This window comes from Propithecus coquereli, unplaced genomic scaffold (assembly GCF_000956105.1).
Source record: "Propithecus coquereli isolate 6110/MARCELLA unplaced genomic scaffold, Pcoq_1.0 Scaffold495, whole genome shotgun sequence".
Taxonomy (NCBI): domain Eukaryota; kingdom Metazoa; phylum Chordata; class Mammalia; order Primates; family Indriidae; genus Propithecus; species Propithecus coquereli.
In genome coordinates, this window is record NW_012150785.1 from 39,971 (window position 1) to 48,095 (window position 8,125).

At 35.6% G+C, this 8,125-nt stretch overlaps 1 pseudogene; it reads right to left on the reverse strand.

Moving 5' to 3' along the window:
* Positions 1-1,759: 1,759 nt before the first annotated feature.
* LOC105819660 lies at positions 1,760-7,912 on the reverse strand (annotated as a pseudogene).
* Between the last annotated feature and the right edge of the window lie 213 nt (positions 7,913-8,125).

Consider the following 8,125-nt stretch of genomic DNA (forward strand, 5'->3'; position numbering starts at 1 on the left):
ACCCTTTAATTGAGAAGATTACACAGGAACTAGGGCAATTCTGAGAATTTTCAGTATCCATGCCCTCCATGGAATTTTTTAAAAATCTGCCATAACAAAACATATTCCATTTCCTTTTTACAGTCTTCTATTTCCAAACTATTTCTAATAAGTAAGGAGGACTAGTAAATAAAACTGAGAAATGCAATTTTTGTAGCTTGTTAAAACCATGTGTTTTTCTTTCTTGGACTATAGCTTATGACTAATGATTATGAATCATTCTTTCCTAAAGGGTTCTCTTCCATTGCCAGAACTGAGGACACAATATTAAGTAACATACTTTTAGAAAAGTCACACTTAGAAGCTGGTAAAATCAAAATTGTGAAATGTAGAACTGAAAGACATCTCATAGATATCTATTCCATCATTTATTTTACAAATAAATGAATCAAGATGCAGGACCCACTCAGTGTCTCACAACGAGAACACAGACTTTGTTACACCAAAGCCCTTATTATTTCTTCTTACATAAGCTAACTGCTGAAATGTAAATTTTATAGTACAAATGGTTAGTGAAGGGTTTTTTTTTTTATTGTGGCTTTATTTATGAAAATAAAGACTATGGAATGGAAATATTAATATCATCATTGAACAAACACATTATTTTAAATTTTTCTCAGGAACATGGGTATGACTATTTTTCAGGACTTCTGAAAAAGTAATATAGTCCCTCAGGAAGGTAAATTTACATAGCACATTAATAATATTTGTAAATGACACATCAATTTAAATGAATTAAATAAGGTATGTGATTATGAAACACTATCTGAAACAAAATTGTTCTATAATTGTTATAAATTATGAGTCAAAAGTAGTCTATAATTGTGTCTTTTTTTTCTATTAAATTTTTAGCCTCTCTGAAAATCATTGGCTTAAATGTGTGAAACTTAGATTGCATGATACATGCCTGATGTGGTAGAAATTCAATGCCTTTTGGCTTCACTAGAGAGATAACTCAAGAGGCTGCAGAATCGGTGTGGGATATTTCAATTCTACTTGTCATTTGAGGATTTATTAGCAGGCTTAGATTACTTCATTTTTCATTTCTCTGGTTTTCCCTATTATTGAAGGAAGAAATCAGGAATGACATCTTATTGTACTGTTCACATATATTACTGAGTAAAACCCAGAGAAAAAGTCATTCGAACCCAAAATTAGAAAAAAATGAATTTGTTTGAAGCTATAAACTAAGATAAAATACTGTGAGTTTTGAGAAAATCGAATTGGATTGAATCAATAAATTTCTTCCATGGTTCATTGGACATATTTTGAATAGGTAAAATCATCTATAATCAACATAGTCCATATGATGCTATCAATACAAAGTGAGCAATGCAGGTAACGTTTTTTTATTAATGGAGAATCAATACATGTTATATTGTCCCAGGCCATTAACGGAGTAATAAATGTCATAATTTCCACTCTGCAAAGTATTTTGGACTTATTTATAAACTCCTCAAACATATCGATATAATGTTTTACATCGGTGATATATACAAAATTAAAATTTTAACATTAAAATATCACACATAGGTTTATTTATTTTTGTACTTGTGTAGCTGTAGATGACTCTAGGAAACAAAGAACTCAGAACTTTCTCTCTCTCTTTTTTTTTTTTTTAGAGAAACGTTTTGTTTAATGGTAAGGCTTAGCACACCCTAGCACCGGGAATAGGGTGAAGTCACAGCAGCAGGGACAGATAGGTGACCCACATGGAACCTCACATGGTGAAGAGGATGAGGAAGGCAGCCATCAAACATAAGATCCCCACAGCATCAGACACGGCAAAGCCCAGAATGGCATAGGAGAAGAGCTGCTCCTTGAGAGATGGGTTCCTGGCATACCAAAAGATCAAGTTGCCAAACACGGTTCCAATGCCAGCCTCTGAACCAACCACACCAACTGTGTCTGCCGCCGCACCAATAAACCTGGCTGCTATGTCAATGTTGTGGGAGACAACATTTGTCTGGAACTCTCGTCTGGTCACTTGGAGTAGGGAGCTACTGTAGGAAGGCTGTTTAGATGAATTTTCTGGCTCATTCAGGAACAAGACAGACACAGGCCTTATTAGACCTCTGGTACAGTAGCAAATAAGAGGTGGCGAAATGAGTAGTGCCTGGTGTCTGCATTTTTTTAGTCTGTACTCCTTCTGCCCTGCAACCCCTGCTCGGCCCACAGTGCTCGCCCTGCTCTAGGTGACTCTCGATAACTTTCAATGAGAGTAGGGTATATTCACTCAGGGTTAATTCCAAATTTAATAGGCATTAATGGCACTCTTTAAGAGTAAGCGCAATTTTTAAATGAAAATCTGAAACCGACAATTTCGACAATATCCAAAACATCAGTGCAGTCTCCTGGCTAAAATTTCTGAAAGATAGAACTGAAAAGGGATGGCAACTTACTTAACTGAAACTTGATTATTGTGTTGTTGCTTCTCTGAAGAAAAGATTGATAAGTGAATGAGGCAGTGAGTGAAGCACAGCAAAATGAAGCTATAAAGCTCCAAGTTAGCAATCTATTTTTGACACTATTAAATAAGGGATTTCCTGGCTCATGTGCTCAGTAATGATGGTCTCTGAAATGGTAATATTCCATCTGTAGAGAAAAATGTGTCAGGATATTATAACTTGACAGTACTGATTGATTGGCTCTTAAGATGGATGAGAAATTGAACTGAACAATTTTAACCTCTGAAACACCTCTGTATGTACCTACTATTATGATCATTACTGTACAGTTGAAAAAAATGAAACACTGGCCAGTGAAGTAACCCACCGAGGGTGACATAAGTACGAAGTGTCAGAGTCGAGATTTGAATTCACTGTGACTGGTTGCAAGTCCATGACCTTTAACCATCATATGTATTGTCTCTATAATTGCCTCTCATGCTTTGGAATCATACCATTCTCCTCTCATTTTAAATTAATGGTTGTCTAGCACTTTTCTGACTCCATTTTGACTTCCGATGAAGAGGTACCAATAGATCTATAATATATCTAAAATTCTAATTTAAATGTTCTGATTTCTATAATACTTGCATTTATTTAATTTATAATTTAGATATAAGGTAGTTAATATTATTATTTATTTGACACACCAGCACATAAAAATAGGGACCTCAAATTTTCTGGATATCTCGAAAATGAACCAAACAAAAAATCTTTGCATGTAATAAACATAAAATGAAAGGAAAATAAGAATATTTCAATTGGCCATTGGCACCCCCATCAACTTCTTGAACTAAATATTGATTATATTAGTTAAATATTTTTCAAATCTTCAATAGAGGGATCACGTATTTTAAATGTTAAATATCCAGTTTTTATAAAATGATTGGCATCTTTTAGGTGCAAAGTATATATTTATGAATGTTAAAAAAAGACAAATATCAGCTTCAGCTAATTAGTTACTGAGGAAAGACCTGATGTTTTCTTGACCCTGACTTACATTTCTATATTTACTTCCCAACCATAATTAAGATAGCAACCACTTTATGGAAATTTTTAAAAATTTTTTTCTCACTTTCATAATGGTGACCAACTGCTTAAATGATAATTTTGATACTCGACCCTCCATTTCACTAGGTACATCACAAAGAGAATATAATGTTCTTGCATGTTCTTGCAAAAATATTGTGGTTTTCTTATACTTCCACAGTTTTTGACATCTAATATAGTGAAGTCAGAATAAAGAAATGAAATATTTCATAACCTACGAAAAGATGGAAGAAAATTCTGAAGCTCTCTTAGCTTGAGAACTGAGAAAAATATTAAGGAGTATAATTTTGGCAACATGGAAATATAACAAAATTGAAAGACTGAAAGATGAATCTAAATGAAGGATAGATCATATTTAATGATTTAGAAGAGGCTGACTCAAAAGAAAGAGAAACAGAGTATTAAAACAGGAATGAAAGGGTCCAAAAAAGGGAATTTTACTATCCTGAAGACCTTTCTGAAAGGCAGCATGCAGATGGTATCTCATTAAAGGTTAAAGATCAGAGTTGTTAGGAGCTCATGTGATTAACTGACCATGGTAAACAACATGGTATAACGATTTTCTTAAATTCATTCTCTTGTGGAAACTGTAATGTTTGGAAGCTTCATTAAATCCTTGAATGCAAAACAATTTTACATATTTTTCTGAATGTGTGTGTGTGTAGTATGTGTGTGTCTATCTTATAGTAAGATCATTTATGATCAGTGGTACCACCCTCCCCTTCCACTAGGTTGCATGATTTTGTAGTACTATTATGAGAAGGAAGCTGAAATTTTTGCCAAAGGAGGATTAATTGAATACATTTCATTTTTCATTTAGTGATTAGCCTTCTGTTCACATCCCTCTTAGCTCAAAAGCATAGGCAGGTGGAATCAGATTCAGATACAAAAACCATCCGGAATTAACTCCAAGATCTTATTACCAAACTAAGGAGACTGAAAAATTTTTAAAATTATTCTAAATTTTGTTGAGTCCAGGAAGGCAATTTAAAAGATAATGTTAGTAGTTCTTATAAATTTAGTTCCTGTAATTCATTTTTCTCCTGTCTTGGTACTTAAATTAGTAAATAATTCTATAGCAATTTCACAATTTATATAATTAGATAATAATACTTAGTTTCTTTTTTGGGCTATAATTTCATTAACTGATATTTCTAATGCCAGAAAAAATATTTCCCTATAAAAGGGAAAAATATCTATTGGGTTTTTCTTTAACTGGCAGGAAAATATATGGTATTATATTAGAAATGAGCAAAAATTTTGTGATATATTTATTTAGATTTTAATAGATTTCAAAACCTATCAGGCTACATCATAAAGAGGAACAAGGTGTCATAAAATTAATAGGAAAAGACAGTGAATTGGCCTATTTATTATTTTATTTTTATTTTGCTTTAAGCATTTAATCTGAAAGTAATACTCAGGTCTACTTTAGGTTAAAAATAAAATGTTCGTACATTATTTTAAAAAGGTAAGACATTTACCTCTCCATTCTTTATCATTTAGTACTGTTTGAACAAACTAGTTTGAGATTTTTGGCAAGCTAACAAGCAAGATGAAGATAAATCATATGATTATAAGATGCATTAGTTATTTAAATCTTTTTATGACACTATTATTTTTGGAATATTTTTGTAATAATATTTTTCATGAAATTCAGAAGCGAAGAAGAAAATTTTTGGATTGTTTATATAGTTTTTGAACCTTTCTCCATATGTCAAAATAATTAACTGTGGTTGTATTTACTTGGTTTTCTTGAAATAGTTCCATCAGTACAATCAGGTACGGCATTTTCTAGAAAAGATATTAGCCATTTCATCATCTCAATAATTACAAAATCTCTAGTTCATATTTTGGTTTCTAGAATGGTGGCCTCCACCTTAGTTTGATCTTGAATGAAATAAATTTTTGTTCTAATTCACATGACATATTGTGCTTAATTATAATAGGGATATGACAAATTACTTTCATGGAAGAGAATAGCAGTTCTCAAGAATGCCAGTGTAGTTGGCCATCCCCGACTAGATGACATCCAGTTGTACACAACGAATCACAATTATAGACGGACATAAACCCAAAGTTAATGTGAGCCACAACTTCTGCAGATAGTTTAATTGAAGAGACAACTGAGAATTTGTTTTTTTCAATTTGAATATGTTCTCTTAAACTACTGAACGACTGAATATAATTACTCATTTTAAAAACATATTTAATACTAAGACACATATTTGCTTGTTATGTGTTTTATGTTTCAAGATATAAAGTTCATATTCAAAATAAATATAATTTAGGGATGAAATATGATATAAAATTTTTGTTGCTGAAAGAGCATTATTTGTAAGAGAGGGAACACAGGCTATAGGAAGATGGGAAATGTATTACCCTTATGTAGTGGGAATGAAAAGATTTAAAGGAAAATTTTTTTGGAGAAATTGTCACAGATAAACAAGACAGAAAGAGGCAAAGTGTTGGGGGAGGGAAAGCAAGAGAGGAGAATGAGACTGACAAAGGAGAAAATAGACAGAGTTTTGGGGTACTTTGAATTGTTTTAAACACACAAATATGGGTTGCTAAGGTCCTAGTGTTATGTCTATCAGATAGAATTAGAGGCTGGGCCAAGGGTGCCATATTCAACTTCATATTGTTTGGCAATAGAAACGCCACTTGTTGATAACAAAATTACAATGCAAAAACTGCATGCACAAAAAGAAAACTGTAATTCGAGCAAGAGTTACATATGATCTAGTTGCACCATAGGAGAAGATATGCAAAAAATTTTGAGTAGAGTTTTTTCGCATAAAATTACGCCATCCTATAGTGGAGGAATATGACTTATCTTCTCAAATGTGTTGACTAGAACTTGTGGGCCAAGGGGGAGCCTTCCAAGTTTAACTGTTCCCGTGTTCTTCCTGCATGATAGAGGCTTTAATTGGTGTAATGCTAAACAATCCATCATGTAATCATATGACCAAGTTTTCTTACTTAGCCCTCTCATGCATCACATTTCGTAAGTAAAAACTCAGTGTCTTAGTATGTTTGTGCTGCTACAATAAAATATGCAAGACAGGGTAATTCATAAATAATAGAAATTTATTTCTTATAGTTCTTGAGGCTGAGAAGTCCAAGATCAAGGCACTGGCAGGTTCAGTGCAGGGTGAGAGCCCATTCTCTGCTTCCAAGGTAGTATCTCTTGCAGTGTCCTCACATGGCAGAAGGGACGGAAGCGAAAATGGGTGGAAGGTATGATCAGCTCCCTCAGCCCTTTTTTATAAAGGCATTCATGAGAGTGAAGCCCTTTGCAAGGCCGTACCTCTTCATACTATCAAACTGGTGATTAAGTTTCAAATATGAATTTTGGGAGACACATTCAAACCACAGCCCTCAGATTTCAGAAATGCACAGTTGGAAACACGTGTATGCTCCCTCTCCCAATACTGTGTATGAGGCTTAGAGTAATCTAGATAGCCTTTCACTCAGAAGTTCCTCCTGCTCTTATCTTTACCTTGAAGCATTGAAATAAGAAGTCAATAGCTCAGGGCAGTGCACAATCAGGTGATAATCCAGGATCTGTGTGGCTAGAAAATCAATCTATGCTGATGTACTCTGTCAGAGCCCAGCATGATTTCCTGTGGTGCAGTTTCATTACATTCTGTACCTGGATCCAAGTATTCTTAGTTTATTGCAGGGTCTTTTAGAAAAAACAGAATCATTTTTCCCGCAAGGAAATATAGAGAAGTACGCAGTTAGTGTAGGAGAAAACATTTTACCAGAAAAAAATAAGTTCCAAACTGTGGATATCATAAAAACAGCTTCTTACCCAACAGATAACCATCATGATGTCGAGGAAGATAAGGCTGAGAAAATAGGGACAAAAGTGACATTTGTAAGATATGACTATGGTACAGCTACGGACTGAGAGATAGGATGAAGCCATTTTTAAAAACTTGTATGCCGGAGGAGCCAAGATGGCGGATGAGACAAGCCGCAAGTCAGAAGGTCTCTGCAAAAAAGACGAATTTTAGAAGAAAGAGAAAAAAAATAAGCAAGCAGAGACACATAGATCGGGTGAGGGTCGGAAGGAAGGGTGCCTGAAACTACAGGATACTCCACGGGAAGATGTTGCGGAGGAGAAGTGGAAGGAGAGAGGTCCCGAGAGGCTTGGAGACCAGCTACAAGGGTAGGTAGAGCAGATAACTTCCCTCTCCCTTGCATCTCGGACTGCGGGTGGCTCCTGAGTGGCTGGAGAGACTTGCCGACACCAGCCCAGAGACGGCTGCCGCCAGTGAGCAGTGGCCTCTTGCGGACTCAGCGCCAGGCTCCCAGCCCCCTCGGGGCACCTCCCCGGGTGCAGACCCGAGCCTAGCGGCAGACGCCATAGTGCTCCATTCCCTCCTTCCCCCTCCCTACCCGTGCGTGCCCATAAAGTCAATTTAGCCACCACACCGAGGCATCTCCAAAGAACGGGACCTTTCCTTTTGGGGCCCTATAACAGACTGAGGGGCACTCAGACTGCGAGTTCCCTACCCGCCAGCCCTCCCAGGTGCTACTTGCCTGGGGACTCCAGGAGAGTGGGGCAAATCCCGAGGTGG